The following is an 11,343-nucleotide window of genomic DNA, read 5'->3' as shown; positions in this document are numbered from 1 at the left end:
TACATCAGCCTTAGCTTATCACGTTTTGGTTGATTGGTTGGTTTGTTTGTTTGGGGTATAAAAACACCCAACCCCACACCTAAAAAGAAAACGAATGGAACGAACAAAAAACAGGGGAAACATACACCACAAGGAAAAGAAGAAGAAAGTCTTAAAACCTTAGAGCATATAGTCTGGGCTGGCTGATCACAATAATGAAAGAGGAGGCGCCAGCCACTCTGCAACACATTAAAATGTCCATCCCAAAAAGACAAGGCAAGATAAACATATATAGGGAAAACATGACCACCAAGACAAACAAATGCAAAGAAAGTGCGACAGAGTTAAAATGGAGGGAGGGTGGCGACCTTAGAGAGAAGGCTAAATGCTCACCCTTAGATGGTACGGTAAAAACCCCCCTCATGAATGAAACGCAAAACTATATCTGCTGCTGAGACATTGTCACCCAACACCGAAGGTAGGGCACTGGGAAGGTTACAAGTCTGCCACAGAGTGGATAAAAGTGGGCAATCCAGTAAAATGTGGACGACAGTCATATGTGAGCCACTGTGACACCAAAGAGAGGACCACGCGACGGAGGAGGTAGCCATGTGTTACCCACGTATGGCCAATGTGGAGTCGGCAGAGAACCACAGAGTCCCTGCAAGAGGCCCGCATGGAGGTCTTCCACACATTCGTAGTCTCTTAATCGCACGCAGTTTGTTGTGCGTACCTAGACAATGCCATTCCCCCTCCCAGAGGTGAAACACCTTGCAGTGTAATAATGATCACAAGTCAGTTACAGGGATGCCGATTTCCAGAAGCCGTTTCCATGTAGCATGTTGGCAAGTTCATTTCCTGGGATTCCGACGTGGCCTGGGCTCCACAACACCACAGGACGACTGGACCATTCCAGGTCATAGATGGACTCCTGGATGGTCACTACCAAAAGATCGCGAGCGTCAATAGCTTGTAGGCTATTCAAAGAGTTAGTACAGAGAAGAAACAACTCGTCAGGGCACAAGCAGATGCACTCAAGAGCAAGAAAAATGGCCACCAGCTCCGCAGTGAAACCACTGCAGCCATCTTGCAAGGAGTGCTGTTCAGTATGTCCTCCATGGACAAATGCAAAGCCAACGTGACCATCAGGCATTGAGCTGTAAGTATAAACCACTTCATGGTCCCGGTACATGTCAAGAATTGAGAGGAAGTGACAGCAGAGAGCTCTGGGGTTAATTGAGTCCTTAGGACCATGTGAAAGAGCCAGGCATAGCTTTGGCCTAGGTGTACATGGAGGTGTACGTGAATTGACCCTGAGAACAGGTGGTAAAGGCAAGGACTCCACTTCAGACAGAAGAGATTGGACGCAAACCGATATCTTAAGCCCAGATCTGGGCCTCCGATGCAGGAGATGAACTGCCGTGGATGGGAAAATGAGATGGTAATTCGGATACTCAGGAGAACTATGAATGTGCAGAACGTAGCTGGCGAGCAGTTGTGCACCCCTAACCTTTAATGGAGGGACTTGGGCCTCCACCAGGACGCTGGTCACCGTACTAGTCCTAAATGGTCCTGTTGCCAGTCGATTGCCACAGTGGTGTACTGGGTCGAGTAAACGCAACACTGAGGGCACCGCCGAACCACAAACCAGACTCCCATAGCCAAGGTGGGATTGAACAAGGGCTCTGTAGAATTGCAGCAGCATAGAGTAATATGCACCCCAGTTGGTGTTGTTCAGGCAGCAGAGGGCATTGAGGTGCTGCCAGCACTTCCACTTGAGCTGACGAAAGTGAGGAAGCCATGTCAATCGGGCGTCGAAAACCAGTCGTAAGAATCAATATGTCCCACTACAGTAAGTGGATCGTCATTAAGATAAAGTTTTTGTTCTGGATGAACAGTAAGATGCCGACAGAAGTGCATGACACATGACTTCACAGCTGAAAACTGGAAGCCGTGGGCTGGGGCCCATGATTGCGCCTTGTGGATGGCTCCCTGTAGACGCCGCTTACCAACAACAGTACTGGAGGAGCAGTACGAAATACAGAAGTCGTCTGCATACAGAGAAGATGAGACTGATGGCTCGACAGCTGCTGCTAGACCGTTAATGGCCACTAAAAATAGAGAGACACTCAATACAGAATCCTGCGAGACCCCATTCTCCTGGATATGGGGAGAACTGTAGGAGGCGCCAACTTTGACACAGAAAGTATGGAGCGATAGGAAATTTTGGATAAAAATCAGGCGGAGGCACCTGGAGATACCATTCATATAATGTGGCAAGGATATGGTGTTGCCAGGTTGTGTCTTAAGCTTTTCGTAAATAAAAAGAGACGGCTACCAGCTGTTGGCACTGGAAAAGGCTGTTCAGACGACAGACTAGAGGGAAACTAGATTATTAATGGTAAAGCGATACTGGCGGAAACCGCTCTGGCATGGAGCCAGGAGGCCCCTTGACTCCAGGACCCTACACAACCACCAACTTATCATACATTCTAGCAGCTTACAAAGAACGTTGGTGAGACAGATGGGCCAATAGCTATCCACACCAAGTAGGTTTTTACTAGGTTTGAGCACAGGAATGATGGTTATCTCCCGCCACTGCAATGGAAAGACGCCATCGCACCAGGTCCGGTTGAAGATGACGAGGTGATGCCACTTGTAGTCCAATGAGAGATGTTTGATCATCTGACTGTGGATCTGATCTGGCCCAGGAGCTGTGTCGGGGCAATGTGCGAGTACGTTGAGGAGCTCCCACTCTGTAAATGGAGCATTATAGGGTTCACTGTGACGTTCAGTGAACGAGATGGCTTTCTTTTTCATCCGCCGTTTGAGGGTGTAAAATGCTGGGGGATAATTCTCTGATGAAGAGGCTGGAGCATAGTGCTCAACAAAGCACTCGGCAACAGCGGTTGCATCGGCAGATAAGACGCCATTGATGTTAATGCCACTAACACCTGTCGGGGTCTAGTACCCCGATCTTCGTACAGACTTGGGAAGGTGACATATGGCACCCAATGGTCGAGACATACCTCTACCAACATGCCCGTTTCCATCTTTTTATAAGCTGGCAAATGCAGGCACGGAGCCGTTTAAAAGTTATTAGGTGCTCTAGGTACTGACTTTCACTGGGGAGGGGGGGGGGGGGGGGGGCACCCTAAGGAACAAGGGATCGTGTTTTCTGCCGCAGACACAATTGTTCTAGTGACCTGCTCAACTATCACATCGATGGTATCATGTGGAGGAGATTCAACAGTGACAGCAGAGGTGAAAGCTTCCCAGTCTGCCTTGTTTAAAGCCCATCTTGGTAGATGTCCGGGGCAATGACACTGGGGGAGTGACGGGAAGATGTGAAAGTGGTCACTACCACACGTCATCGTGGGCTCTCCGGTGGACAGATGGGAGATGTCCTGCGCTGCAGAGGGGTAAGTCAATGGCCGAGTTAAGGGCACACTGAAATGTGTAGGGACCCCAGTATATAAGAGGCAGATGTCAAGTTGAGATAGGAAAGTTCTGACATCTCTACGTCGGTCAGCAAGCACAGTGCCACCCCACAAGGGATTATGGGCATTCAAATCTCCAAAAAGTAGGAAAGTTTTAGGGAGTTGATGAATCAGTACAGCCAACACATTCAGGGGTACTGCACCATCTGGAGGAAGATATACATTGCAGACAGTTATTTCCCACATCATCCTTATCCTGACAGCCACAGCTTCAAGAGGGGTTTGAAGGGGCACAGGTTCACTGCATACTGAGTTTAGGACATAGACATAAACTGCACCTGACACACTATTAAAGTCGCTACAGTTATTGTAATATCCCCTATAGCTGCGAAGGGCAGGGGTCTACATTGCCAGGAACCAGGTTTCCTTGAGGGCAATGCAGAAATCAGGTGTGAAGCTTAACAGTTGCCATAGCTCAGCCAGGTGGTGAAGAAAATCGCAGCAATTCCACTGGAGGATGATATTATCGTGAGGCTCGGAAGGCATGAAGCATGCAATGAGGCAGGTTGCGCCTCAGGGTCACCTGCTGCCACCGATTAAGTATTTGTATCCATTCCTATTGTGGATGAGCCATCAGTGAGATCCAGGTCCACAGGGGATAGTGAGATCTCCACCTCACCTGCAGGTGCAGAATTGGTAGGAAGTTGTGGTGTTGGGGCCACCAGAGGGTCCTTTTTCTTAGCAGACTTCTTTGTTTGCTTAGCCTCTCACTTCTCGTTAGGGGCTTGCTGGGAGGACTTCTCTGAAGTAGCTTCAGGCATGGAGGAAGACCGAGAAGCTCTTCATCCAGCAGCTTTTGGCTCCTTTAGTCACTGGCGAGTGTCCACTGTGGCATTAGTGGACAACTTGGGAGAGAGGATACCAAGGGACCCCTTCCACATGACAGGAGCCGAAGAAGGCTGTTGCTCCTCCAGCTGGGTGGAGGGGACCAATGTCCCCTGCATTTGGAAGGGCCTTGCTCCCAAAGAAGGTACTTTGGGAGCAACGGAAGGAGATTTTTTCCCCCTACCATCAAGGGGGGCAGATGTAGTCTGGAGGCCCAGAGGGCCAACTGTTCATGGCACAGAGTGTGGCACGACTGTTATTTGTGATGGTGATGTTTACGTAGCTGCAGCGTACGTGGATGTCAACCAAACGGGGTGTAATCGTTCAAATTTATGTTCAGCCTCTTGGTAAGTCAATCAGTCCAAAGTATTGTACTTCACGACTTTCTGCTCCTTTCGGAGTACTGTGCAGTCTGGCGGGCAGGGGGAGTGCTGCTCTCCGCAGTTGATACAAGTGGGAGGAGGTGCACAGGGAATATCTGGATGCAGTGGACGTCCACAGTCTCAACATGTGGCGTTGGAAGTGCCGCGGGAAGACGTGCCCAAATTTCCAGCACTTAAAGCACCGCATAGGGGGAGGGACGTATGGTTAAACGTCACAGCGGTAAACCATCACCTTGACCTTTTCTGGCAATGAATCACCCTCGAGGGCCAAGATGAAGGAATCGGTAGCAACCCTGTTGTCTTTGGGTCCCCTGTAAATGCGCCAGATGAAATGAACACCCTGACGTTCTAAATTGGCACGGAGCTTGTTGTCAGACTGCAAGAGGTAATCACGATGGAAAATAATCCCCTGGACCATGTTGAGGCTTTTATGGGGAGTGACAGAAACAGGAATATCACCCAGCCGGTCACAAATCCGAATCAAGACTGCACCACTTCTGATCTTGGACAGTGCTGTCACTTCCCCAAACTTATCCTCAAGATGTTCAACAAAAAATTGAGGCTTCAGTGGTAGAAAGGAGTCCCCCACCATTCTGCTACAGACAAAATACTGAGGTGAATATGGCTCTCTTCTTACTGTAGCCCTACGTTCCTCCCACGGCATAGCGAGGGACGGGAACGATTTAGGGTCATATCTGTCAGCATTGTACTCAATCTTGTCCTTCTTGGAGACTGCCAGCACAATACAGTCACCAGGAAGAGATGACTTAGTCCGGTTCATTGTGGGTCATCCACCCTGATGCCACCCACTCTGACCAAGGGCTTTCCCCATGGGTGCCATCCAGCCACAGCAAAGGCCACCTAGCGTGATGGCCATTGCTGGGAGTCCTTATGCCCCAGGAAGACAGGCATCTACTCCTTGGCATACGTGGGGCGTTTCCAGCTCAGGCATCAGTAGTGCAATCCCTGTGTTGTCAGGGGGGCACCACCAAATGGATACATGACGACCCTACCACAACGGACTGGTTACCGTGCTGGATATTGGGTACAGAGAAATCCAATCCTGTCATGGGGGTGAAAGAGGACAGGAAACAATGGAAGAAGATGACATATCCCAGAAAGTGTCCTCACCCAAATAGTTGAATGGCAGGTGAAGATGCAGAGCCATGACAAGAGGTTCAGGAGATTGAATCTAAGGGCACTCATGCGCCACTTAAGGTGTCCTTCCCCATATGGCCCACACTTCTGTAGAATTTGGAAAGTGGCAGGTCAACCCGTAACATGGGACCTGGACTTATAGGGCTGAACAATGAGACACTCCTTTTAGTCATATCTTACGATGGGCAGGGATACCTCGGGCCTATTCTAACCCCCGGACCTGCAGGGGGAGTTGTGTTTTGAAGTTAGTATTTTGAACAATATATGTCTTTAATCACAAGTGTCTTGATTGTAATTTTTGTAAGGGTGTCTCACCCGAGAGTCAGCAGGCACATTTTCTCTATTGTTTCCGCATATATTTTGGTACTTGTCACGTCTTTCAAGCAATGTCCAGCTTCAATGGAAAGCATCGCTTTGTTTCCCATTACAAACAAAATGAATTTTACATGCCCATTTGACAGACTGATGACAAATTAGTATAGTGGGATATTCGTTTTACCAATATGTGTTAACAAGGACAGCAAAACAAGATAGCCAGTACTCCAGCAGTGACAGCACCGTCCTGATTCCCACTTACTGCTAACACCATGCAGCAGAAATAATACATATCTATACAGTGAATATTGCATTAGGCTAATTTGGGACCACTCTGTTGAATGGGCATGTAGAATTCTGATTTAGAAATAATTTTCCTTGTAACAGAAAAGAAGCCGACACTTTCTGACAGGACCTCATTGCACGAGAGACTTAATGAGAAGTATTTGTTCAGGTCGACCCCATCTACACATTGCAAGAACGAAACTGCAAATACCTGCTGAAAATAAAAGAAAAAATGTGCCTGATGACCCACTGCAATGAGTAATAATCAGAACAAAAAATCAAGAATGTTGTTTCAAAAGTAACACGTGAAGCCATCATGAAACACTCACTGTAGTCATTTAAAATATATCTCATAAATATAAGCATAGTGCCTGAGAACAAAAAAGTAAGGGTAGCTGATGGCAGGACACACGTGCTGCTTCCGCACGTCACTCAGTGCTCGTGCCCCTCCATAGCACTGAATGGCCGTGTCGTATGTGGTGAACTGGGTCGCAAAAGCACGCCACTGTGCACCACTCTGGATCTGGAGAACATTTCTTTGATCCCTACATTTCCGATTTTTTTCTGAAGATAAGATCGGGATGTTCACCTGCTTTTTGGTAAATTCTAGAATGCAGCAGCCTAGGATTCTGGAATGACTCTCAGAAAAGGACCATGGCAAAGCTTTGAATCCATGATGGTACAATCTGTCTTGTCACATGTGATTATATACACAGTTGTTAAGCTATATAGGACCAATTTAAACAGTCACTTGTGCAACAGTACAAGAAGAAAAGCACGGGAGCTACTCCAAAATATGCATATTTTGGACAGAGATGCCACTGAGCATCAATAGGAAAATTAATGTTAACACACAGAACCATAGAGAGAACAATTCACGCAATGAGGCAGAACTGTTTGAAGCTGAACAAAGGGCATAACATACATTTTTGAATGGTCTACACAGTAAAGCTGGTTGCACGGTTAGACTGGAACACTGCAAGACATTTGAAGAAACAATACAAATGGCAGCTCAGTTCATAGAAGAGCTATGGAGGCCTCAACTTAATGAGAAACTGGATCATCCTGTTTTCAAACCATAACCAGAAACAAACTATTGTAGGAGCAGCCAACAAAGTACAACTTCATGTAAGACAAAATTCAATGTTTTGCCTGTAGAGTGGAGGACACATTTCACAAAACTACAAGAAGGGGAACACAGAAGACACGGCCACGAATGGGGGGGGGGGGGGGGGGCTTTGGTAGGAGTATGTTAAATGATAGAGGGAAAGGAAGGACCAACATTACTTCAGCCTACCAAAAAGCAAAAGTTACTGTGAGCTCAACTAATGACCGCACAAAGGTCTGCTGATTAATGCAATTTATCATGGTGAAAACACAGGGGATCAGATTTCTGTGATATGTTCTGTGTAATCAAGGAAGAAAGTTGGTGGCGGCCAAGTTGTACAGCTAAAGGGTTAAATGGCACCTGGGTGCACAACTGAAGGGAAGTTGTGATTTGACTTCCTGACAGACCAAGATGAATATGCTTCAGAAAAGTGATAAACAGAGAAAAACATGAGAAAAGTACATGTTGGTGTTAGATTTCCCAGTAGCTAACCATGCTCAGATCAATGTAGCACAATGAGAAATCCAATTTGGTCTTCCCAATTATGGCTGCAACGGAAATTCTAAAAATCAGACTCAAACGAATGCTAGTGTCTGTGAGGTAATACCAAACCTGTGAAACAACACAGTTATGCTATACCGAATTGACACACGTTTGACTGAATGTGAGCGCATTTGCTTCTCACTTTCTGAACAGAGCGGAATTACAATGGAAAAAGGAACTATGTGAGCTTCTCTATGCAATAAATTACAATTGACATTTTCTAGTGAGGAAAAAAAAAATGATGATGGCATCCTCTTGGGTAAAATATTCCGGAGGTAAAATAGTCCCCCATTCGGATCTCCAGGTGGGGACTACTCAAGTGGACGTTGTCATCAGGAGAAAGAAAACTGGCGTTCTACGGATCGGAGCGTGGAATGTCAGATCCCTTAATCGGGCAGGTAGGTTAGAAAATTTAAAAAGGGAAATGGATAGGTTAAAGTTAGATATAGTGGGAATTAGTGAAGTTCGGTGGCAGGACGAACAAGACTTTTGGTCAGGTGAATACAGGGTTATAAATACAAAATCAAATAGGGGTAATGCAGGAGTAGGTTTAATAATGAATAAAAAATAGGAATGCGGATAAGCTACTACAAACAGCATAGTGAACACATTATTGTGGCCAAGATAGACACGAAGCCAACGCCTACTACAGTAGTACAAGTTTATATGCCAACTAGCTTTGCAGATGAAGAAATTGATGAATTGTATGATGAGATAAAATAGATTATTCAGGTAGTGAACGGAAACGAAAATTTAATAGTCATGGGTGACTGGAATTTGACAGTAGGAAAAGGAAGAGACGGAAACGTAGTAGGTGAATATGGATTGGGGGTAAGAAACGCAAGAGGAATTCACCTGGTAAAATTTTGCACAGAGCGTAATTTAATCGTAGCTAACACTTGGTTCAAGAATAATGAAAGAAGGTTGTATACATGGAAGAACCCTGGAGATACTAGAAGGTTTCAGATAGATTATAGAATGGTAAGACAGAGATATAGGAATCAGATTTTAAATTGTAAGAAATTCCCAGGGGCAGATGTGGACTCTGACCACAATCTATTGGTTATGAACCGTAGATTAAAACTGAAGAAACTGCAAAAAGGTGGGAATTTAAGGAGATGGGACCTGGATAAACTGACTAAACCAGAGGTTGCACAGAGTTTCAGGGAGAGCAGAAGGGAACAATTGACAGGAATGGGGGAAAGAAATACAGTAGAAGAAGAATGGGTAGCTTTGAGGGATGAAGTAGTGAAGGCAGCAAAGGATCAAGTAGGTAAAAAGACGAGGGCTAGTAGAAATCCTTGGGTAACAGAAGAAATATTGAATTTAATTGATGAAAGGCGGAAATACAAAACTGCAGTAAGTGAAGCAGGCAAAAAGGAATACAAACGTCTCAAAAATGAGATCGACAGGAAGCATAAAATGGCTAAGCAGGGATGGCTAGAGGACAAATGTAAGGATGTTGAGGCTTATCTCACGAGGGGTAAGATAGATACTGTCTACAGGAAAATTAAAGAGACCTTTGGAGAAAAGAGAACCACTTGCATGAATATCAAGAGCTCAGATGGAAACCCAGTTCTAAGCAAAGAAGGGAAAGCAGAAAGGTGGAAGGAGTATATAGAGGGTCTATACAGAGGCGATGTTCTTGAGGACAATATTATGGAAATGGAAGAGGAGGTAGATGAAGATGAAATGGGAAATGTGATACTGCGTGAAGAGTTTGACAGAGCACTGAAAGACCTAAGTAGAAACAAGGCCCCGGGAGTAGATAACATTCCATTAGAACTACTGACAGCCTTGGGAGAGCCAGTCCTGACAAAACTCTACCATCTGGTGAGCAAGATGTATGAGACAGGCGAAACTCCCTCAGACTTCAAGAAGAATATAATAATTCCAATCCCAAAGAAAGCAGGTGTTGACAGATGTGAAAATTGCCAAACTATCAGTTTAATAAGTCACAGCTGCAAAATACTAACGCAAATTCTTTACAGACGAATGGAAAAACTGGTAGAAGCCGACCTCGGGGAAGATCAGTTTGGATTCCGCAGAAATGTTGGAACACATGAGGCAATACTGACCCTACGACTTATCTTAGAAGAAAGATTAAGGAAAGGCAAATCTATGTTTCTAGCATTTGTAGACTTAGAGAAAGCTTTTGACAATGTTGACTGGAATACTCTCTATCAAATTCTGAAGGTGGCAGGGGTAAAATACAGGGAGCGAAAGGCTATTTACAATTTGTACAGAAAGCAGATGGCAGTTGTAAGAGTCGAGGGGCATGAAAGGGAAGCAGCGGTTGGGAAGGGAGTGAGACAGGGTTGTAGCTTCTCCCCGATGCTATTCAATCAGTATATTGAGCAAGCAGTAAAGGAAACAAAAGAAAAATCTGGAGTAGGTATTAAAATCCATGGAGAAGAAATAAAAACTTTGAGGTTCGCCAATGACATTGTAATTCTGTCAGAGACAGCAAAGGACTTGGAAGAGCAGTTGAACGGAATGGACAGTGTCTTGAAAGGAGGATATAAGATGAACATCAACAAAAGCAAAACGAGGATAATGTAATGTGGTCGAATTAAGTCGGGTGATGCTGAGGAAATTAGATTAGGAAATGAGACACTTAAAGTAGTAAAGGAGTTTTGCTATTTGGGGAGCAAAATAACTGACGATGGTCGAAGTGGAGAGGATGTAAAATGTAGACTGGCAATGGCAAGGAAAGCGTTTCTGAAGAAGAGAAATTTGTTAACATCGAGTATAGATTTAAGTGTCAGGAAGACGTTTCTGATAGTATTTGTATGAAGTGTAGCCATGTGTGGAAGTGAAACATGGATGATAAATAGTTTGGACAAGAAGAGAATAGAAGCTTTCAAAATGTGGTGCTACAGAAGAATGCTGAAGATTAGATGGGTAGATCACATAACTAATGAAGAGGTGTTGAATAGGATTGGGGAGAAGAGAAGTTTGTGGCACAACTTGACTAGAAGAAGGGATCGGTTGGTAGGACATGTTCTAAGGCATCAAGGGATCACCAATTTTGTACTGGAGAGCAGCGTGGAGGGTAAAAATCGTAGAGGGAGACCAAGAGATGAATATACTAAGCAGATTCAGAAGGATGTAGGCTGCAGTAGGTAGTAGGAGATGAAGCTTGCACAGGCTAGAGTAGCATGGAGATCTGCATCAAACCAGTCTCAGGACTGAAGACCACCACCACCACCACCACCACCACCACCACCACAACAACAACAACAAC

This window comes from Schistocerca serialis, chromosome 3 (assembly GCF_023864345.2).
Source record: "Schistocerca serialis cubense isolate TAMUIC-IGC-003099 chromosome 3, iqSchSeri2.2, whole genome shotgun sequence".
Lineage (NCBI taxonomy): Eukaryota > Metazoa > Arthropoda > Insecta > Orthoptera > Acrididae > Schistocerca > Schistocerca serialis.
This window is presented reverse-complemented; position numbering follows the sequence as displayed.